Source organism: Dermacentor albipictus, chromosome 1, assembly GCF_038994185.2.
Source record: "Dermacentor albipictus isolate Rhodes 1998 colony chromosome 1, USDA_Dalb.pri_finalv2, whole genome shotgun sequence".
Lineage (NCBI taxonomy): Eukaryota > Metazoa > Arthropoda > Arachnida > Ixodida > Ixodidae > Dermacentor > Dermacentor albipictus.
Window position 1 is genome coordinate 439,663,323 of NC_091821.1, and position 24,357 is coordinate 439,687,679.

Sequence of the window (24,357 nt, forward strand, 5' to 3'; positions counted from 1 at the left end):
TCGAGCGAATGGGTTCTACAATCGCTAACAGGAATGACTATTACTCTTTATTACTGTTACAACACCCTTTGTTGATGGAAGAGTACAAAAAAGACGCCGCTCCAAACCCGCCGTTGAAGAATCAACCGACACTGGACGATATACTACAGCAGAGACGGCAGCCATTGTCCCAGAAGAAATGAAGCGAACTTAACCAGAAAGTGGCAGAAATGGTCGCCTTAGATCTTCTTTCTTACAACTTTGAAGAAAACCGGGGGTTCAAAGCAGTGATTAAAGCAGCTGTACCGTGCTACACTCTGCCGGCTCCAACAAATCTGTCGCATGTGCTCGTCCCGCGCCTGTACGACGAAACAAGGGCAAACGTACGACACGATCTGGGAAAAGCACTTGAACAAGGAACAAGCACTCTCACTTTTGCACGAGCGATATCTGGACGTCACGTGCGAATGAGGGCTTTACAAGCCTCACGTGTCATTTTCTTACGGTGAAGTTCGAGATGAAAAAGTACTCTTTCAACACGTGACATATGCCGCATAGTCCTACGGCTGTGAGCATAGCTGCCTCGTTGGAGCAACTGTGAACCGACTGGGAGATACCAATCGCGTGCGTGAAGTCCATCGTGACGGACAACGGCCGCATATCCGTGCGGCAGCCAGGAGACTGCCATGGCTCCAGCGAGCCTGATTTGCGCACACTCTGCAGCTGGCGATAAACGGTGCGCTGCCATGTACTCCGGCAATCAACAGACTCTGCAAGAAGGTGAAAGCAATTGTAGGACACTACAAAAAAAGCCTTAGATCGCAGAAAAGACTGAATGATCTCAGAGGCAGTTGAACAAAGACGTATTCTATGTTGTGCAGGATGTTGACACAAGATGGAACAGTCAGTACATCATACTCTCGAGGCTCCTTGAAGTCAAAGAGTCCATCACACTTGAGCTCACCACTTTGGACACGAGCATAGATACCTTTATTTGACGCCACTGTGATCTTAAGTGCTGAAAAGTACCCCTCCTTGTCATGTCAAATTCCAATTATTTTTGGAATACTGCATTGGCTCGAAGGTTGCAAGGCTACTCAGGGTTTGCTAACAATCTTGCAAAATGTATCAAGACCCGTTTTGCGGAGTGCGAATTTGACGAAGTGGCCAGCCTGGCCATGTTTCTTGATCGGCACTTTAAGGCCACAGCTCATCAGGCATCTGGGCAGATGATCTGACTGAAAGACCTTGTGACAAGGGAACTCCAGGCAGCTTACTTGGAACCCAGTGGGGACACTGCCGTACGAGCGTCGACTTCATGTCTATTGGTGGCATCCAATGTATGCAATGCTTTTGACGATCTAGTGATGAACGAGGAGAAGACACATTTGGCATCTTACCCCGAGAGGAAAGTTACAGACTATGCGGAAAAGCCTATTCTGGCAATCGGCAAGAATCCTTGTGAGTGGTGGCAGTCCATTGGCCGCTTGAAGTAACCGCTTTTAAGTGCACTCGCTCAAAAGTGCTTGGCCATCCCTGCCACCTCAGTTTCTAGTAAAAGAGTCCTTTCTACCAGTGGAAATGTTGCCACAGTGCATAGAGAGCATTTACTTTCTGTACATGTTGAGCAGTTAATTTTCCTTCATTATAACGTGGAACGAGCGTTTTATCTGACTGAGAGCATTACCTGACATTACCTGAGTGCATTAACTATAATGAATGCCTCTTTAACCTGAAGCAGCTTTGTAAAATGTAATATATTTAAAAGGGTAATAAAGCTGTTTTTACATCGTTTCGTAATATTTTTTATACTGCATATATATTCGATATTTGAAGACGGTTTTTCGCCGTGTTCGTATTCCATTCGTATTCGAAAATTTCAGTATTCGCACACCCCTAATCCTAGTAGAACCCTGGGAGTGTTAGCCAGCGCCTTCACTCACATACCTTAGAAGTGGATATGTGGATATATATATATATATATATATATATATATATATATATATATATATATATATATATATATATATATATATATATATATATCCGCTTCGTCGCTTAATCGTTTTTCCCATGCTTCATTTCGACTGCAATAGTCTTCCTACGCAACCAACATTGGGACGATTAATGTACATGACCTCTCTTTAGTTGACGATGAGACAACTAATATTTTGTAAGAGAGCGAGCGAGAGACAGAGTAGAAATAAATTTCGTTCTATGCTTGCTTTGAGAGCCTTGTATAATTTATATGCATTTTTATTACTGCTGTTGGCTAGGATATTCAAATTCGGATAGCCGGTTCTTGTAGTGTGCAAGCATTCCCTATTTCACAGCTAATGAACAAGAAAAACCTCAGGGACATTCAAACCCCGTAGCATGTTTAATGATCACCTCCCAGATTTTTCACCGGTTGGTCAGAGTGTTGGCCTACACTTAAGTAAACAAGCATCCTGCCACTGTTCGCAACAGCATTTAAAACAGCAGAAATTTTTTACCTGAGCGACAGGCTGAGGCAACTAAAACGAGAGACAGAGAGAGAGAGAGAGAGAGAGAAATCTCCTTCAGAGGCTTTTGTCCCCGTATCTGCAGTCACCTATATGATACTCTGCATGGGGAATGAAATGAAAGAGTGAAAAGCCCTAAGGGAGGGAGAGAGAGAGAGTTGAAGAAAAAGAAAAGTATGAGAAAGTATGCCCGTAGTATGTGCACTTAAAACACTTAAACACTTAAATCTTCTGCATGCGTAGAAGATTAGACCCCATATTTTTTGGGGTGACGAGGTCTTGCGCGAATATTTGACCACGTGTAGTCTGCGCCCGTTGAGACCACGATTCCGATCAATAATTGGTTGTACGGTGTTACACAACAGCCCCCAGCACGGTTTTCTTGGCAGCATATAGGTCAATTTGTGGCAGCAGTGGTAACCGAGGTTGGAAGCGAGTCTTGCTTACGGATTCCCGTATAAAGCTGCTTCGTATTGAGACGTGTAGGAAAGCTTAGACAGACAAGAACATGGCTTCACTTCAACACATGAGACACAGCGTGGCTTGTACGAGTCCCATTCTCAGAGTATAAAACACTAAACAGATTTTACATTGCGCTAGTGAAAAGGCTCCCGAGTACGTGGGACCTGTTGCAGTGCGGCTGCTACTGTTACTTATAAGCGACAACCTCTGAAGGCTGCAGCACACTTGAAGAGTAAGCCGGTTGTCCCTGCCGGATGTTCTCGTCCTTTGGAAAAGCGTTTCGTCGCGTTGTGCCTTGAGGTTCAGGAAGCCGCTTCTGGTTATTTTTAAGTCTACAAGCTCTATTGGTACTTAGTGAATAGGTTAGGTGCGTACCCGTCGATGGATGCGCCTTTTACCCAATCACTGCTTACATATCTTACCTACATATCATACTTACATATCTTATCTTACATATCTTACATGGCAAGTCATCAACAAGTTCCAACAAGTGCCGCGTTTGTGCGCTGCAATTCATGGATTAAGACGAATGTTACCCACCGCGATGGCTCAGCCGATATAGTGTCGCGCTTCGAAGCACGAGGTTGCGGCACGAAACCATGGCCTGGGGGCCTCAGCGTCCGTAGTTTGATGGGATCGAAATGTAAGAAAGCCCGTGTACCATGCACTGGGGTCACATTAAAGATCCCCTGGTGGTCTAAATTAATCCGGCGTTCCCTACTACGGCGTGCCTCATATTATAATTGTGCTTATGGCCCCGCAATACCCCGGAATTCCTTCATTAAGAAGAAAGTCAAAAATTCAAACAGGCACTCGCAACCTCACCTATATGGTTTATAGCCTTCCTTTTAGTAGATATGTGCACATCCTCTCGTCGTGCTAACAAATTGCACTGTCAGTGTTAGCATGTGTCGTCGATTTTGAGCTTTTAAGCACCTACGTGCCCTCATCTGAATAAGCACACAGATATTGTTCTTAGGACAAATTTGAAAAACAAAGAAAAGGCATGACAAGCTGACAGGAATCAAGTAGGACAAAATACCATCATTTGAAGTACCGTAGTTTGTGACTTCCCCGGTAGTCTACAGCACTCACTATCATTGATGTTATTGGCACAACTTTTATTTCATTTTATAGGCTAATTGTCGTCCCTTATAACCTACTGTGCTCTTGCGGACAGCGAACTCTACAACACATATGTAAGTTAATCAACTGTGGCAACACCACTCTTTCCCCTCGCGCGAGGGGGGTGGAACACCTGACCCGATTTAAGTACTCGATTAAAACTTCCGGCCGGTGCCATTGCTAAGCGGCTTTGCGGTCAGACACGTTTAAGCTAATACCCTATAACACAAACTCTACGCCCTGACGTTTTAATTAAAGAATAATATACCGTGCCTTGTCTTCAGTAGGAAAGAGTTTCATAGAAGAAAAGAGCACAGCTTATTTTGGGAGTAATTTTCCTGCACTTGCACTTCCTACTTGCGCCTACACTGTTCCCAAAACCACTTTCCATGAACGTAGCGTTCCCTTCCCTCACAGTTTTTTTCTTGCGTTATTGCTGTCTTGTTGCTGCTTCTTTGTGACTTACAGAGCATAATCCATATTTCTGCAAACTCGATGATAGCTACGGTGCCTGCCTGCACGAAAAGTAATCTTCTCTTTTATCATTCACAACTGTTTAAATTATGAACCATTTCGCTTTATTTACATTTTGCTAAACTTGACAAAGAAAATAGTGAACTTTCATTAGTAGTTTGAGTTTTCAATCACGTAAGCTGATGGTACTTCACGCTCTATTAATTACTGGTGTATTATCGCTAACATTTTTTTGTGTATCTCGTGACAAAGGTAAGCCTGTGCGGTGACACTTCATTTATGAGACAAGCGTGGGAATGACGCTATTTACTTTATCTCGGCTTTTCTTGCGCGGCTATATCGTTAGCTGTGACCAAGCTAATGCTTCAGTTTTGCAATGATGAAGCGCTTGCGTAGTGTGCATTATAGAGTTGTAATCTGACATGAAACAAAAATTATCTACATGCGCCTTGAATCCAAAACCGAGAGTGCATCCAACTAGTGCGCGGTGTAGATCACAACACGCGACAGCCAATTCGAAAAGATTTCATGCGCTTCTGCACGTTGTAATGCTCCTGTGTATTCGTCGTAAAGACAATGCACAGGGAAACCGCCGCATAGGTGAAGCTTGGATGCGAGGCGAGGCGTCGCGGAAAAGGAGGGTAAGCGGAGACGCGCTGGGTTGACCTCCTCTGGCAGTCTTAGAGTAATATGGTAAACATAAAGAGTGGCTAGTACTGTATGTCACTGCAGCAACCTTGGCTCTCTGTGCACTTAGAAGAAGCGGCGAAACGCACCAGCCTCCAAGACGACCACCGCAGACCGCCAAATCTCGGAGGCGATAATTTCTTTTTGTTTTGGATGCGCCCAGTAACGTTTCATGCATCATGGAGTGGTTTCATGCAGGTCCTTGCGCCGCTGTTTATGTGTTACTGTGACTAGCGTACATAACTGTTGTTTCACTTAATTTTGGTTTTACTTAAATCCATGTTCGTTAGGTTGTACCTGCAACTTAGCGCAAGAATCGTCCCAACTGTTAATGAGGAAGTAGAACTTTATCGCTTGTGATACTGTACTTCAAATAATTAATACCGAAAGGAGTACCTTGAATAAATGAGTGAGGGAGCTTTCTGGACCGCCAAAACACTAATATAGCAGACAAGAATTTATTGCAGCAAGGTTGTGAGAAAAGTGGCGAAACATGCCTAAGAGAAAAAACTGCAAAATGCAAGCAATGGACAATACTCGAGAGTGAATGGCGTGATGCGAATACATTTTCTACAAGCATACGCCACACAGGCATTCATATAATGAGAAAAATACACTACACAAAAAGCGAACAATTAATACGCTGAAAATGGGGTTGTTATAAAGCACTGTTATAAAAGCTAAGAGAGAATAAACTTTCTACGGTAACGTCTCGATACACAATTAAAACATGAAAACACATCTTCAGCGCAATGCAAAACAGATAACAACGCTTCAGGGCACATACCATGGTACAGAGGTTGAATGAGTACGCATTATTTCCATCTGCAAATATTGCACGTGTACGGCTTTAGAAACGACAATATTTTCTTTGCAAAACTGGCGCACCATACTCTTTCAGAAGCCGCCGCACACAACCTTCTTGAATAAACTAACATGAATCCTTTTGCACAGAACGGCATGTGTTCATAGGCCGCATTTCTTAATGAACCATTTCCTTTTCCTTTCTTTTCGTGCTTGTTAACTATTTTGAGCGCGCTTGCTACTCTAACAAGTGGGAAAAGAAACGTGGAGGAAAAGGGCTGATAAATGATGACGATGATATGAGGAGAAGGTGCGTATATACAAGTGCCCAACATTAATTGTGGCAATCTAAAGCCGTACGTCCAGCCCACTGACTAGGAGAAGGGCTACAGCGACACTTGTTATCAGGGTTGCGCGGTTTGCATTAGGTCAAGGACCTAAAATAAGCTCTTCTGATACCAGCCTCTTATCAATCTTTGCAATGCTGGAGTCCAGTCTCTGTCGTTCTTGGGCGTACGCAGGAGAGAAAAGAGAGAGAAAGAAATATTTATTACGTGAAACAGTGTCCCGAGCGAGGCCCGGTATCACCATAAGTGTGGAAGGCTCCTTAGTCCAGGAACCCTCTGGCTTCGACTGCCCTCTTGGCCCTGGCGACGAGTTGTCCTTGGTCTTACAGGTTCCCGAGGGCGAGCTTGGCCTCCCACGTTTCGAAGAGGTAGCTTGCTTCTTGGGCTCGTTTTGCATCCGTTTCTGGTTGCATTTCGCTGCCTTCCTGCCCCGGGTATTCCAACAGAAAGTCTGCCAAAGTGTCGGATACGTTGCAAAGTGGGCAGAGGTAGCCGTGGAGCGTCGGGTAGAGGCTATGCTTTATCGTTCCGTGAGTGCACGTATTACTTTGCAGGCGTCTAAGGATCAGGCTTTCTTCTCTGCCGAGTTTAGGGTGTGGTGGAGGGTGCACTCGACGATCGAGCCTGCAGTGTTGCAATATGGCCGAATAGTTGGTGGGTACGGCCTCCGCCTCTTCTACCGCGGGTCGGAGAGCGCCTGGGGATAGGGGAGCCCGGCGGACGTGCTCGCGGGCAGTGGCGTGGGTCGCTTCGTTCCCCTCTAGCTCCTCGTGTCCAGTTACCCATGTTACGCAGGTGTACGGGAGCGGAGTGCTTCGTCTTTTTCGTATCTTGAGTGCATCGGTCGAGATGCGGCCCCTCAAGAAGTTTCTACAGGTGGCCTGAGAGTCAGTGAATATAGCCATTGCATCTGTGCATGTGGTGGTGGCGAGAGCAATTGCCGCTTCTTCAGCCGTTTCCGGGTTGCATGCCTTGATGGTTACCGATGCTAGCTCGCAGCCAAGTATCCGCATCGAAACGCGTACGCTCTCAGCGTCGTAGACTCCCGAGGCATACGCGGGACAAACGCAAAATATAAAGTAGCTGACAGTATTTAAAATGTGGGCTAGTATCACTGGAACCTATCAGATTGCTATACTGCACAGTGAATGCGACACCAATGAGAATCTGGTGCACCATGGCTGTTTGCATTTTTTGAGCTTGTGAGCCATACGAAATTTCATTTCTGGGTCCCATTTATGCACTCGCTTGCGTCGTCGGTCTGGTTGGGTCCAATGCTAAAACGTACGATTGTGTATTACGGAACGAAGTAGCGCGTTTGTGTCTGTTCGTGAGAACGGAACCTTAGAAGGGCCTTAGAAGCACTATCTAAATCAGTTCTCGTTTCAGCGTCTGTCTGTTCATTCCCTAGCACCGCACAGTGTGAAAGTATCCACTGAAAGGTGATATGGCCTTGTATATTTGCATGGTCAAGATGTTCTGTAAGTTATATAGCCATTGAAGAAAGCGGGCCCCGTCTGAGGAAACAGTCAATGGCTTGGAGAGCTGGCTTGGAATCGCAGAATATCGGCCATGCGCGAGGAGGCTCCCCGGAAAGCAATAGAAGTGCCTCCTGGATAGCAACAAGTGCTGCGGCAGTTGATGTTGATCTATGGTCTACTTTAAACCACCGTGAGTCGATCATATATGGGATGACAAAAGCAGCATTAGAGGCACATAGTCTGACAAAGACATCGGTTTACACGTGCACAGCACCTTTGTACTCATCATACATGTGAAACAGCTTTAGTTGCTTGAGGCCAATGGATGCGACGGATGACTCTTGTCATCTATGTTACCCTATAATACCCTATGTTACTATGTTACTATACTACGCTATGTTACCCTATGTTACCCTATGTTACTATGTTACTATACTACGCTATGTTACCCTATGTTACCCTATGCTACTATGTTGCCCTATGTGGCAGTCGCTGCGGGTTCTCTGTGCATTATGGAGATACCCGGTTCGTCTCCTGATCACTTCGTCCCCGCGATCCGTACGTTGTATGTGACAGTCAAAGCGTGAGACCGTAAGCCGAGGAGGAGTGCTGAATCTCAAGCGCGCAAGTAAGAGTGCTGCGTATGGAGCGGTCACGCGAGCCGTGTCTTGGAAGCGATCTTCGATGCGGACAGTCTAGCAACTAGAAACACTGGTGGCCGATAGCTTCGCGTGCGCTATAGCACCCATACGCTTGTGCGTCACCCGCGTTCACGAAGTTAAACGTCAATGTAACTTTTTCCGTGAACGATCCGCAGTTCTAAAAAGTGGGGACATGAACGCATAAGTACAACACAAACAAATATCTAAAATGCAACAATCTCTCTTCTTTCTTTCTTTCTCTTTCTTTCTTTAAAAGGCACCAACAGTAACCTTAGTTTACCAGGTATACGAAGAAAACAAAATATGTTCCTTCTGGGCATAATCAGGGGGTCAGCAGGTTCTTGCACTCTATTTTGCGTGCCATGAATATGACACAGAGCTATGCGTATTTTGCAACTAAAGCAATGTATGTTGGGGGGAACCCTCCTACTCCCAAAAACAAGGTTGTCGTTTGATGGAGCGTTTGTCAATGAGGACGAAAACAAGCAAGCAATTCAAACAGGTTATTGCGCCTCATGTTCATTGTCGCTTTTCCACTTTTGAACATACGACAACAGCTTTGCCCCTTCGCTACGAACGTGAAAATGACTAAGAAGCAATGATTGTGAACCAGGCCGGAATGAACAAAAAGCTTTACGACGTAATCGCTCGTAAGGGCGAGTTCGATGAAATCCCGATGCTGGATGTAATATCAGCAAAGGTGGCCGAACAATTACACAAGCACTCATGAACGAAAAGCTTTGTGAATTTGTCATTGGGTTTTTATTTAACCCCAAATAATGTGCAATGAGCGGAGTAGTAGGGCAACTCATCGCTGTGAGAGGATGTAAAGTACTTGCGTGCACGCAATTGGTTCAAGAGAACGCTTCTGTTTGCAAAGGCAGTCGCGAGAGGGGACTTGCCTTTTCCGTTACTGCTATCCATGAAGACATGAAAGAAGCTGATGAGGGCTTCAAAATTTTTACAAAGCGATTTTCTATTCTGAAAGGAGAAAGTAACCGCTTTTTACTCTATCAGCGTATATTCACGTGCATCATATTGCTATTTTTATTTTCTCGGACCTCGCTTTGGTACATTCCTTCAACACCTTTTTTATTCCTACTCGTTGTTTTGCACGTCAACAGCCTCCTCCTTCGAGGCACCAGGGTCACGGTCTAGTTTGAAAATTGATTCAATCTGTTCTTGTTTCTTTTTCCTTCGCCGGGACGTGCAGTACGGCAACGACCACACGCTTTCAATTTTGCACAAAGAGTGGTCATTCAGCCATGAAAACAAGGTGACCGTTCAATCACGTGCTTTCTCTTCTCACGACCTCCATGGCACCCACGAAATAAGTCCTACTTTATACGCAAGACGGCTTTGATGTTTTCAATACCGCGCAAGCATCGTTTTTCCTGCAACTCTCTCTTTCGTGTTTTTCTCGTCGAGATGCTTCGTGGCGGCGCGCTTTATCGCGCATAGCGACCAGATGTGGACGCCTGGATAAAGCGGCATGATTGATCTGTATTCGGCACAAACTCACTTTCTCCTGGAGCAGTCTCCAATAAAACTTCAAACTTTACAGCACAAAAGCCGCATTTCAGTGCTTTTATTGTAGCTTCTTTATCCTCGATAATCCAGAAAAACGCAGTTTTCTTCAAGCGTAACCTATTTCTATTCATCGATGTGGCGGGTTATATGCGTACGAATATTTAACTGCGAAACAGGAAACCCCACCGCCAGCTTCAGAACTTGCCATGTAAAACTCAGCCTTCTGGACAGTTCGACTTCAGAATTTGGAAGCAGAGAGTGCTATTCTCCGCTGCCAAGGCTCCTACGAAACGTTTCCAACGTTGTCTTCAATAATGGGCTTTCACTTACTAAACGTAGGCACAGCCACCATTTTAATACGGTAGCCTCATCGGGCGTCAAATCATTCCTAACCACGCATACCGTACCACGCAGACCCATCGTGTAGCGCAGAGGCGTTATTGAACTCATCGAATTTATCAAAGTAAAATGCGTCAGAAAAATTGCAAAGTGCTACCTACAAACAACCAACAGACAGGGTAGCATCGGATTGTAATTTGAATACACGATAAAACATATATCCGTTACGTCGAGACTCAAGCACAAACCCCTTTTTCAGTGTTTCTACCATTCTTAGTGCGGCGCGGCTTGCTCGTTTCCTCGCAAGACCATGAAGATGGCACTCGCCTCTGCGCATCCGAGGCTCTCGTAAAAGGCCGTGTTTCCACCAGAAAGCTCTCATTCGTGCATAGCGTTCGCCGCCAGTGTTTCCCGGGAAGCATTATGGTTACATAAGCTGCAGTGACCTGGAAGCGGGAGAATCCGTCGGAGATCCTTGAATGATATCGCGTTCCAACTTAAAGGCGAAAGTAAAGCATCCTCCAAATTTTTGTGAAGGAATCGGCAGCCGAATGAGCAGATTTCTTAAAACGCACATTTTATCTTTCTTTTTATCTTAGCACGTTTTTAGCGTGCGATAATTTAGAAATTTTTTTACAGGGCGAAGGCTTCCATACCCTGACCGAGCTGCTGTCCTTGAGGAAAACAAGCATGGCGCTGAGCAACCGAGATCTCGTGATATTGTCACGTGGTAGTGATGTTAAATGACACAGTAGCAGTACTGTGAAAGACAAAACTAGCTTTTATTGGGCGAACCTGTGCCCTCAAAACAGGCTACACTTAAAGCACAACGATACCGGCGAACACAGTCGGCGATCATCGAAAATCTGATCAGCGAGTCCAGCGTGTCGGCTTTTATACAGCAGTCATCGAATGTTCCAGACTAATCGTTGGGACCCGCGTGCCTTCCACAAAGTTCTACACCATTCACGTCACACGATGAAATCAGATAACAGAAGGTTCGGCGACAACAGACAGCGGATATAAGCATCGACAACTTTCCAGAAACCTCGGATACACGCAGGCGCGCCCCGCGCCGTGCGACAACATTTGTTAGGCGGCGAAACTTGGTCGTCCGATAAAGATAAGTACACGTGTCATTACCCCCCCTCTTAAAAAGCATCGACCCGATGCTGCAAACAAACGAAAGTAACAAAGAAAAGCACTCGTACCAAAGAAAACAACAAAATAAGAAAGTTCGTCAGCGTCCGTAAAATGGTTTAAGGCGCACCACGTGGACCACTTCAGATCGTGCGCGGCGCCTCTGTGAGTGCGAAATGCCGTCTGGCACGACCTCATAGTCTAGTGCGCCAATACGTCGGATGACCTTGTAGGGTCCGAAATAGCGTCGCAGTAGCTTCTCACTGAGTCCTCGCCGGCGTATCGGGGTCCATACCCAAACACGGTCGCCGGGCTGGTACTCGACGAAGCGTCGTCGGAGGTTGTAGTGTCGGCTGTCGGTCCTCTGCTGGCTCTTGATTCGCAGGCGGGCGAGCTGTCGGGCTTCTTCGGCGCGCTGGAGATAGGTAGCGACGTCAACGTTCTCCTCGTCAGTGACGTGCGGCAGCATGGCGTCGAGCGTCGTCGTCGGGTTCCTGCCGTAGACCAGCTTGAACGGCGTGATCTGTGTTGTTTCTTGCACCGCCGTGTTGTAAGCGAATGTTACGTACGGCAGGACGGCATCCCAGGTCTTGTGTTCGACGTCGACGTACATTGCTAGCATGTCGGCGAGGGTCTTATTCAGCCACTCCGTAAGACCATTCGTCTGCGGGTGGTAGGCCGTTGTCCTCCTGTGCCTTGTTTGACTGTATTTCAGTATGGCTTGGGAGAGCTCCGCTGTAAAAGCCGTTCCTCTGTCGGTGATGAGGACTTCTGGGGTGCCATGTCGCAGCAGGAAGTTTTCATCAAAGAATTTCGCCACTTCGACTTCGCTACCTTTCGGCAGTGTTTAGTTTCAGCGAAGCGGGTGAGGTAGTCCGTCGCCACGACGATCCACTTATTTCCGGTTGTTGACGTCGGAAAGGGTCCCAGCAAGTCCTTCCCGATCTGCTGGAATGGTCGGCAAGGAGGCTCGATTGGCTGTAGTAATCCGGCTGGCCTTGTCGGCGGTGTCTTGCGTCGCAGACAGTCTCGGCATGTTCTGACATAACGGGCGACGTCGGCGGTCAGGCGCGGCCAATAATACTTTTCTTGTATCCTCGATAGTGTCCGGGAAAATCCGAGGTGTCCGGCGGTCGGATCGTCATGTAGGGCGTGCAATACTTCTGGACGAAGTCCTGACGGGACAACAAGAAGGTAGTTGGCGCGGACTGGTGAAAAGTTCTTCACGAGTAGATTGTTTTGAAGCGTGAAGGAAGATAATCCGCGCTAAAATGCCCTGGGGACAACGTCGGTGTGTCCTTCCAAATATTACACGAGTCCTTTTAGCTCCGGCTCTGCCCGTTGCTGTTCAGCGGTCTTCCACACTTATCATTCCAAGGAAGGCGTCGTCATCTTCGTCATCTTGCGGCGGCGGGTCAATGGGGGCGCGTGATAGGCAGTCGGCATCGGAGTGTTTTCGTCCGGACTTGTAGGTTACAGTGATGTCGTATTCTTGTAGTCTGAGGCTCCACCGCGCCAGTCGTCCTGAAGGATCCTTTATACTCGCTAGCCAACACAACGTGTGATGGTCACTGACGACTTTGAATGGCCTGCCATAAAGATAAGGGCGAAATTTAGCTGTAGCCCAAACGATGGCAAGGCATTCCTTTTCGGTCGTGGAATAGTTACCTTCCGCTTATGACAGCGACCGGCTAGCGTAAGATATCACCTGTTCGACTCCGTTTTTCCTCTGGACTAGAACGGCACCGAGGCCTAGGCTACTGGCGTCAGTATGGATTTCTGTATCGGAGTACTCGTCGAAGCGCGCAAGTACCGGCGGCGACTGCATGCGTCGTTTGAGTTCTTCAAATGCATCGGCCTGCGGCGTTTCCCACTTGAACTCAACATCACATTTAGTTAGACGTGTCAATGGCTCGGCGTTGCGTGAAAAGTCCTTGACAAAGCGCCTGTAGTAGGCACACATGCCAAGGAATCTACGCACTGCCTTCTTGACGGTGGGCTGCGGGAACTTTGCGATGGCAGCTGTTTTCTGGGGGTCGGGGCGTACTCCGGATTTACTGATGACGTGGCCTAGGAACAGAAGCTCATCGTAAGCGAAGCGGCATTTTTGTGGCTTCAGAGTGAGCCCTGATGACTTGATGGCTTCCAGTACTGTCGCAAGCCGCTTGAGGTGATCGTCGAAATTTCCGGCGAAGACGACGACGTCATCCAAGTAAACGAGACAGGTATGCCACTTCAATCCTGCTAATACCGTGTCCATGACGCGCTGGAACGTTGCAGGCGCCGAGCACAGTCCGAATGGCATAACCTTGAACTCGTAGAGGCCATCTGGGGTGATGAAGGCGGTCTTTTCGCGATCTCTTTCGTCGACTTCTATTTGCCAATAGCCAGACTTGAGGTCTATGGAGGAGAAGTACTTAGCATTGCAGAGCCGATCCAATGCGTCGTCTATCCATGGAAGGGGGTATACGTCCTTCTTCGTGATCTTGTTCAGACGACGATAATCGACGCAGAAACGTAGGGTTCCGTCCTTTTTCTTCACCAAGACAACAGCGGATGCCCACGGGCTTTTCGACGGCTGTATGATGTCGTCACGCAGCATTTCGTCGACTTGTTCTCTTATAGCTTCGCGTTCTCTCGGCGTAACTCGGTAAGGGCTTTGGCGGAGTGGTCGAGCGTACTCCTCGGTGATTATGCGATGCTTGGCGACTGGTGTTCGTCGAATCCTCGATGACGGCGAAAAGCAGCCTTTGTATCGTCGGAGCAGACTTCTGAGCTGCTGTTGCTTAATCACTGGGAGGCTTGGATTAATGTCGTAGTCTGGTTCGGGAACCGTGGTCGTTGGGGTAGATGCGGCGGAATCCGAGAGGACAAACGCATTACTGGTTTCCAGAATTTCCTCGATGTACGCGATCTTTGTGCCCTTGTTGATGTGCTTGAACTCCTGGCTGAAGTTTGTCAGCAACAGTTCAGTTTTCCCTCCGTGCAGTCAAGCGATCCCTCTTGCGACGCATATTTCACGGTCTAGCAGTAGACGTTGGTCGCCTTCGATGACACCTTCTACGTCAGCGGGTATTTCAGTGCCGACCGAAATAATAATGCTGGAGCGAGGCGGGAGGCTCACTTGATCTTCGAGCACACTCAAGGCGTGGTGACTACGAGGGCTCTTCGGCGGTATTGCTTTATCTTCCGACAGCGTTATTGACTTCGACTTCAGGTCGATGATTGCGCCGTGTTGGTTCAGGAAGTCCATACCGAGAATGACGTCTCGTGAACACTGTTGGAGGATAACGAAGATGGCAGGGTAAGTCCGGTCATGAATGGTTATTCTTGCCGTGCCGACTCCAGTCGGCGTAATCAGGTGTCCTCCAGCGGTGCGAATTTGAGGGCCTTCCCATGCAGTCTTAACCTTCTTCAACTGGGCGGCAATGTGTCCACTCATGACGGAGTAATCAGCCCCTGTGTCCACTAAGGCGGTAACAGCGTGGCCGTCGAGAAGCACGTCGAGGTCGGTGGTTCTTTGTCTGGCGTTACAGTTAGGTCTCGGCGTCGGATCACGGCTGTGTCGTGTTGAACTGAAGCTGGAACGTCGCGTCGTCAAGCCGTCTTTCGTCGGTGTAGTCTTGGCTTCCTGACTTCGTCGGAACGGCGGCGTGTCGTCGTTAGGTCGTCGAGATGGTTTCTTCGTCGTCTTCGTCGGCGGCGGAGGATCTTCGTCAGTTCGACGAACAGCAACCGCACCTCCATCGGTTGCTGCTTTTAGTTTTCCAGATATGGGCTCGCTGACCGGCCCCGGGCTGGGCCAGTGTATGGTCGGCGCTGCGGCGACAGGTAGCGGCCTGGTGATGGCGAACGCGACGGTCGTCGAGAGCTCCACTGAGTAGCGGCGAGGTAATCGGCGATATCGCAAGGGCGTTCACCTTGCTGCGGGCGCGGAGCGTTGACGGCGAAACCTCGCAGTCCCACCTCCCGGTAAGGGCATCGTCGGTAGACGTGGCCGGCTTCGCCGCAGTGGTAGCAGAGCGGGCGGTGGTCGGGGGCGCGCCAAATATCCCTCTTCCTAGCGTAGGTGCGCTGGGCGACGGGTGGTCGTGCTGGCGGTGGCGGCGGCGGACGACGGAACTGCGGCGTGACAGGGCCCCGGCGCGGTCGCAAAGGGGGACCTTGACGGCGTGCAACGGCGGCGTAGGTCATCGTTTGTGGCTGGATCGGCGATGATTGTAATTGTACCTCGGGAGCTCCGAGCGATCGCTGGACTTCTTCTTTGACAAATTCGGCGATTGAGGCCACTTGAGGTTGCGATGAAGGGAAGATCTTCTGAAGCTCCTCTCGTACGATTGCCCGGATGGTCTCGCGCAGGTCGTCGGTGGCCACTGATTGAACGCCGGCGTAGCTTGTTGGCTTGGTGCGTCGCTCGAATTGCCGGTTCCGCAATTCCAGTGTTTTCTCAAATGTTCGTCGCCTCACGAAGGAACTCGTCGACGGTCTTCGGTGGGCTTCTTACCATTCCGGCAAAAAGTTCCTCCTTTACACCACGCATCAGTAGGCGGACTTTCCTCTGCTCTGACGTTTCCGGGTCGGCGTGGCGGAACAGACGGGTCATTTCCTCAGTGAAGATCGCAAGCGTCCCATTCGGCAGCTGCGCTCTGGTCTCCAGTAGAGCTTGGGCTCGCTCTTTTCGCACGACGCTTGTAAATGTTTGCAGGAAGCCGCTGCGGAACAGGTCCCACGTCGTCAAGGTGGCTTCTCGATTCTCGAACCACGTCCTGGCGGCGTCCTCCAATGCGAAATAGACATGTCGCAGCTTGTCGTCGCTTGCCCAGCTGTTAAACGTAGCGACCCTCTCATACGTTTCCAGCCAGCTTTCGGGGTCCTCAAATGTGGAACCGCGGAACGTAATATAATAATAATATTTGGGGTTTTACGTGCCAAAACCACTTTCTGATTATGAGGCACGCCGTAGTGGAGGACTCCGGAAATTTTGACCACCTGGGGTTCTTTAACGTGCACCTAAATCTAAGTACACGGGTGTTTTCGCATTTCGCCCCCATCGAAATGCGGCCGCCGTGGCCGGGATTCGATCCCGCGACCTCGTGCTCAGCAGCCCAACACCATAGCCACTGAGCAACCACGGCGGGTAACCGCGGAACGTCGGTGGTTCCCTGGGCTGCTGCAGCACGATGGGGGACTCTGGGGCTGCCATTGGGGTTGCCTTGGCCATAATCTTCTTGGTCTTCTCAGGAAGCAGTCCGTGCTCCGGGGGCAGCTGTTGTAGACGACGGCTTACTCGATGGTCCGTGACTACGTTGGTGCTCTCTTTACGGTCCGGGCTTGGATCACGGCTTGTCGGGGGCGTCCGGTACATGAACCAAAAGCACCTCCACCAGATGTCACGTGGTAGTTACGTTAAATGACACAGTAGCAGTACTGTGAAAGACAAAACTAGCTTTTATTGGGCGAACCTGTGCCCACAAAACAGGCTACACTTAAAGCACAACGATAGCGGCGAACACAGTCGGCGATCATCGAAAATCTGATCAGCGGGTCCAGCGTGTCGGCTTTTATACAGCAGTCATCGAATGTTCCAGACTAATCGTTGGGACCCCCGTGCCTTCCACAAAGTTCTACACCATTCGCGTCACACGATGAAATCAGATAACAGAAGGTTCGGCGACAACAGACAGCGGATATAAGCAACGACAGTTTTCCAGAAACCTCGGATACACGCAGGCGCGCCCCGCACCGTGCGACAACATTTGTTAGGCGGCGAAACTTGGTCGCCCGATAAAGATAAGTACACGTGTCAATATGTAGCTTATATTGGATGACGCGACAGCAATCAGCACCCAAGCTGAGTTGGCTATAATCATTGGTAGTACGACCGTAAGGCCCGATCGCATTCTCAGATAGCCGCTACTTTCACGGCCTTTACTACCACGCCAAAAAGTTATACGACTAACATGGTACGGTCTTTAACCTGGCCATTCCAATAATTTTAAGCCTAATTCTTTAAAGAGCCCCAGCTTAAAAAAGGAAATAACTGACCTTCTTATGGAAGACTTCACATGGCTCGTTATAGAAAGAGTGCAAGTATTTCATGGAAAATAAAAGAGTATAAAACGACACTTGGATTAGTGCAGAATGGCTGATGATCCGCTTACCTTCTGCTATTTTGTGTGACCGCTAACGCAGGTTCTAATCCTTTTGAGTCTTGAAGCTCCAGTAACCTGCGCACGATGATTACGACATGTCTGTTGGAGAATCTCTTCTGCTATGGCACTATGTAAGTGCTCCGTCAGCTCGAAGCGTTCAACTTAACTACGGAAATTCGCCCCACCATACGTGGGTCTTTGAGAAACTTCTAGGCCATGCAAAAAAATGGGCCGAGCGAGATTCACTTTAGTTCTAATTCCTCCTTCTTCGCCCACTGTTCTTTCCACAATCGCCGCCACCAAGTTATTAGTTTTGTTCGCGGTCGAAACTTTGCCGAAACATGGGTTCCTGGTATTCAACTATCTGTTTGGCTATCACATCGTTTCTGCACGAAGTGGCCCTGAAACGTGTTTTAAAACTGAAACGTGTTTTAAACTTACGTGCCAGCTCTCTAGAGTCACACCGTATTCTTGGGCCTTGGAACAGCGCTGGTACTGCTCTGCGCCGCTGGGAAGGCGTCTTTAGTCAACCTCCGCGAAACCGGATGGAGCTAAACTCTCTAAATGCTTGTTTCTGCCTGTTCTTGTGCTTGTCACTTGTGTATGTTTTTTGTGAGTGCGTACCGTCTGTGCATAATTTTCTCATTGCATGCGCTGCAAGTTTTCATCCGGAGTAGCATGTTAGGCGTGTGGCCAGGCAAGCATCCCCTCTCCCCCCACACTTATTAGAGCGTCCGTATCGTTTCTTTTCTAGCATATATTATCTTAAGCTGCATATATCGTAGGTAGAGCAATACGAAGAAGAAAAGGCATGGATATCAAGCAGGACCTCTTCCATCTCGCTACCCTACATTTAGAGGAAGCGAAAGTGACAAAGTCCGATGAGAAACAAAGAAGAGGGCAGTCAGCATGAACACATTCGTAGAGGTATGTTATACGACAGTCTCAGGTGGTCGTGGAGTCGAGTTTTTGGAAAGCGGCATGGGCATTTATTATCCTATTTGTTGCACGCGAATGGTTTGTGTAGGCAACCGTACAGTAAAATGTGTAATAGCGCATCTGCACTCCACTATTACAACATGAAGCACGAACTTCTCTTAAATGAGTGAACCACTCAAACAAAGTACGACAACCTTGGAGGAAACGTATAAGTAGTGCACTCTGCTTGCCTCTAGGCGAGCCCCGTACGGGTAATCATTAACGCTGGAAGAAAACACCTGAAAGCAAATCTAGTCAAACATAGCAAAAATATCAACATAACCAAATTTAAAAATTTTCCGCAATCCCTACCAATCGGCACATTCGAAGCTTGTGAAGAGGACGATTGTCCGTTTTTGCTTACTTAACGTAATGCAAATATCGCGCCATCACAAATGTGAAACCAGCTTCACAAAGCAAGTCAGCAACCTCAAAGGCTCCGGGTACCCTCGAAGCTCTTGATATCAGTTGCACAATGCTTGCTAAACAAGACACAAAATGCGAGCGAAGTCTCGCGCAGTTGAAAGAACTGTGAAGACAAGGTGGCCATACAATATGCGCCCACAATTTTCCCCAATTGGAGAAAGACAGACCAAAGGGCCGGCGTTGATGTGCTGTTTCCGGCACCTGTGCGATTTGTCGGGCCTGTGGAAAAAATGGAACGAGTCCCTGCGCAATTAGCGACCGAAGGCCCTACGTCACTTGTACAGAGAGAGTGGTTTATAAGCTCCCTCTGTCCTGTAACAAGGTATACATTGGGCAGACGGACAGGTACTTGAATACAAGGCCAACTGAACGCAGTTATCACTGCACGGGTAAACATTGAGCTCATTTAGCCTTTCATTGCAGGGACTGTGGCTGCGAACCCGTCCTGAAAAAAAACGGAAGCTGTGCGCAGGGAACAAAAAAAAACAAACAAAGGAAATTCTTGAAGCAATAGAAATTTACAAATGGAAAGACAGGTCAATCAGTTTACCTTCGCTATCATGGTCTGACAAAGCGCACCACTATCTTGGACTTTGGTTATTCCTAGAGTGGGAATTCCAAGATGTCATCTTTGTTCTTTCGTTTCTTTACTCGCGTCTTGTTGACGCCTCACTGCCATCAGAGCACGCGCAGTTCTCAAGAAGACAGTACAAAAGGTGGGTCTTTGAACAATAAAGCCATAGTTTCAGTCAAGCGCCTGTGAATGTCCTTTTTATGTGTGCATGAACGTGTAAGATTTAAGTGCCCTGTTTGAATATCGTGGCTTAACAACTAGCCCATCAATATCTATTAGGCATCTAGCAAGCATGCATAAAGGTACCATCACCGTCTGCATATGCCCAAAAAAAAGCCTCTTTCACCGCGGTAGCCATGGCACATCCATGGAACGTGTTACGTTTCTCCTGTGTTTTCGTATAATGACGAAAGTTGATTATGGGTACATCCCATCCTAATAAAATCTGCGCTGGAGTATTGACAGAACATGTCCTTACGGGAATAAGTAGGGAGGCTTCCAGACAAAGCCACTAAGTCTTGCTGAACTCAAGTGGCCGAACCCATAGGAAAGCGAACCATCCACTTTCATTTTCAATGACTTCCACAAGCGGCCAAGGATTGAAGTTCTCTCTTTTTTTGTGTGTGTATGGCTGCATTTAAGGAAAGGCAATAAACCTGGAGAAGCAACTTCGTGCTATTCGCTTGACGCGAACACGCGACTACCGCATATTTAGGTTATTATAGACCGATTGAGCAAAGCTGGGGTGCTCCTCCGTTCTACACTATCTGGTGTACGAACTGCGATATATGTGTGCGTTTACATCATTACGCATTACAATCTCCCATGATGTTTTTGAATGTTGAAAAATTTGAGCTTTACGCATTCATTGGAAGTGTAATCTTTTGAAAATATCACGTATCTTATAGCCAAGGGCATACCTGAAGACCATTTTACCACCCTCAACACTATACTATGTTTCGGGTGAATTACTTCTTGTGCAAGTAAAGTAATTCCCTCACTCACACGCGTCGTTTAAGAGTACTACAGTTACGTTGACCAGTGTGTTAACGAGACCCACGTGCTTTAACCAGGGGCCGTATTCTGTAGCGGTTCGCTTTGGAACCGGTTCGGTTTGGCTGTTACGGCTGGATTACGTCACTCGGAGAAAGAGTGGAACGGGCCGGCGAGAGGGGAACCAATCAGCGAGCGGCGGTCTGCCGGAAGATCACGTCATCATTTTTGTTTGTACTTGGGGGACGGTATAGCAATTGAAGGATGTTGCTGGTTTGATAAAAAAACATTGGTTTGTATAGAACACTTGCGAATATAATTTTCAGTAATAAATGTGAGCTTGCGGCGCAGACGGCTACTGGGAATTGTAATTTTATTTGTGTTGTTTCCCTATTTAGTCGCTAGGTGGTGTGCCATACGTTATGCAAACAACTTGCCTCACTTTGTTTACGTTTTGGACTTGTACGCGCGCCGAAACCGAAATGGTGTCGTCGCACAAGGACAGGCGGTGGGTCCTCATGCTTCAGCGAGACAGCGCGAAATACTCGTTTCATTTGTCGAGGAGCACCCCTGCCTAGCAAAGGCGTCGTGTGTGTTGGGCCAGCAGCTGACGGCGGCTTTCTGTTGCGCCGTGGATGGGAATCTAACCCATCCTTTTACTTTGCTCACAACCGTAATGGCCTTGGTGACGGCTGTAATGATCCGGCTGAACGAAGGCAGCGGCAGTGAAATTGCTTCTTCATTCCCGACGCACTGTTGAAAGCCCATGGTGGCAAAAAACCCGCAGCGCGCACAGCACTTTCATCGTAGTGTCGACACCACGAAATCTTTGAGGTCCGAGATGTTCTTCCAGCTCATCGCAAAGACGTCTAACTATGTCTTTGGAGTGCCTAAAATGCCTTCGAAACTCTTCTTCGGCTATGCCGAGCGCATCGCGTCATTGCGTCTCGTCGCATCGTTGTTTTTCTGCGCTCGCCAGCAGCACAACCAAAGGAGCCGCCATTGCCGTCTCTGTCTCGTCTCGTCTAGATGCTGGCTCGTCAGCTGGCGCGAGACTAGCCGGCAGCCACGGTTGCCCTAGCAACCCTCGACATCATGCTCGCCACCACGCGCGACCCTCGAGCGAACCACTTCTCCGTGGTTCCTCTCGTAACAGGGAACCGGTTCCTTTCCAGATGATTGACAACCTGCGCGACGTCGACAAAATTTGTCGTCCCGCCCACCAGGGATGACGACAACGAAGCGCCGACCAATGGCAACAGCCAGACCGAACCGGTTCCAAAGCGAACCACTACAGAATACGGCCCCAGCAGAATATGCGTTCACGTGCCTTCTGAGAGGTGTCACTCGCCATCCTCGCTTGCGTTTCGCAGTTTGTGATCGCGGTGCCATTTTTCAGGCTAAAATGCATTTCAAGTCCTTACTCGTTCTAAATAAAATACTCAGTGAGTCTAATTTCTGGATGTGAGAAGGACATGCGTACTGAAAAATGGCCAACTACACCGACGAGGTATTTTGAAAATGCGTTCCTAGGCACATGCTCTTCAAAAGAGCAAGCTACAGACACTACATGCGATAGTACTAAAATCACCGTATAATAAAGTAAACCGTATGCACCGCGGCTCCTTTTCCATAAAGTGGTATTTCGATCTCACTTATATACGTTTATCACTGTGATTTTGTGAGCCTTAATTCTGCGACGCGCTCATACACAGCAAATGCCTGCACTAATGATCTGACAGAACCGTGAAGCAAAGAGGGCGTTGCGTAATAGCTTGGGAAATTTTGTCTCAAAAGTGACTCGATCATCGTGAATGGACATCGAGTTGGTGCACAACGAAGGTTAAGGCGGCCTCAGTGCGGTGAGATTTGTAACCAAACAGGCGCCGCTGTATTCATGGCTACAAGGCGTACCCTTCACCGCAACGCACCACAAGGCCAACATTACAAGATTAGTGAAAAGTACAGGCTGCACTGCAGTGGTATTCAGGCGAGGCTGTGCGAGCGCCTGTCCGGGGGTCAATAAGAACATATGCTCTGCCTCAGAGTCGTGCGCAAATATCTTAGACACAGATACCTCGAAGCCATTTTAAACAGTGATGATCAGTAGAGGAAAAAGTAAGGAGCAAAAAGCAAGTAGGGGCAACGAAAAAAAAATCAAGAGAAAGAAACGTCGCGACTAGCTCGGCAGCTACTATATATACAGAGAAAACGCAGATCGTTTCGGGACACGTTGCGAACCACGAGATGCTCGTGCGTGAACGTGTGCGCAGTCTCGGTTGAACGGTTCCACTCGGAGTCTTGCCAAAGCACAGCGACGCGACCCCTCTTGTTCAACGTGACCTTAGGGAAGAAACGTAAAAGAGTGAGAGCGACACGGCACTGGCGAGCAAGCTATCAAGCTATAAGTGCCTTCATGCCGGTGCATTTGTAAGCGTGCGCGTGCGATTTCTATTTTCGCTTTCCTCCCTACTGCATTTTCCCACTTGGTAATGTTTGAACTGCCTTTGTTTCTTTTTTTGCCTTAGCCATATGACGGGACCATATACTGACGTATGTTTAGACTCCCCGCCTCGACGAACTGTTTTTCTTTGCGTAGCGTTTGTTTATTCGCCGGAGGCGGCTGGTCTCTGGTCCCTCAATTCCATCGCAACGACCGATGGCTGTTCAGACGAACGGATCAATCTTTGATGCGCTCTCGCTGTTCGCACCGAATGCATGAATGCACCGCGGGCAACAAAATACGATCTCTGTCTCTTTCTCACAGGTTGTGTTTCTGCTATGCTCTGAAGAAAAAAAAAAGAAAAAAATGCGGATAGCAGATTCCAGCGAAAAGTTCTAAGGGAAGGTACTTTGTCTCACCTCGTCTTGTAGTTTATTTTCCTTTCACTACCATGTTGCATGTACTCCTTAAGGCAGCTTATGCGTCACTCTCGTTTCTTTTTTTAGCTGCCGCAAGGAAACGCTGAACAAAGCATGCAAGCTGCTGATGCTGTTGTAAGTTCAAGGAAAACTTGGCGCTTGGCTCAAGAAGGCTCAAAAAGGCTCGCACATCTTAGATCGCTAAGTTTCAAACAGTTTAAAGTTAGAGCCAAGACATACCGAAAGCCTCAGTTACCGAGGAAGAAAGAAAAGGATGTAATTAACATCTGGTGCAAATCGCAACGTTTGTAGTGGGCGACCAATAATTTGAAGCACGATGGCACGTACTTCCTTTCGCATGTCCAAACATAATTGAAAAATATTCCTGCAAATAAGGGGTGCATGCTAAATGCTAAGAAAACGTTTAAAATAGCAGCTGCATTCTTACGAAGTTTAAGCACTCCTGAACAGGCCATACTCTTGGAATGATGCCTTGGCTTGAAGGCAGTGATTGCGAATGTTGCTGTGTAGATAGTAAGAAGAATGGCAAGAGTAGTTCACTAACTTCCGCGTGCCTGAAATATATGAGAACATTGTAGTCTTTAGTGCCTACCTTTACAGTTAGCGCAGATGACAGAGACTTCGGACATACATAGGGACATTATATCTGCTTGGCAAGCGTCTGAATTGAGTTTTTATTTGCCATCTATCTATTTTCGCTTACCACGCAATTTTCATCGGGAACAAATTGTGAGCCACTATATTCCCGCATCAAAAGCTGCCATCTCTTAGTTCTGAAATTGTTTATAAGTGTAAAAGAAAAAGAAAACCTGAGAAG

At 47.9% G+C, this 24,357-nt stretch overlaps 1 long non-coding RNA gene across 1 annotated transcript in view; it reads right to left on the reverse strand.

The window, feature by feature from the left end:
- The window catches only part of LOC139054753 (uncharacterized), a 93,402-nt gene that overhangs the window by 19,609 nt on the left and 49,436 nt on the right, over positions 1-24,357 (reverse strand). The window contains exon 2 of the long non-coding RNA XR_011511475.1: positions 17,696-17,761. This is a non-coding gene — a long non-coding RNA (uncharacterized lncRNA). The remainder of the gene's footprint in view (positions 1-17,695; positions 17,762-24,357) is intronic.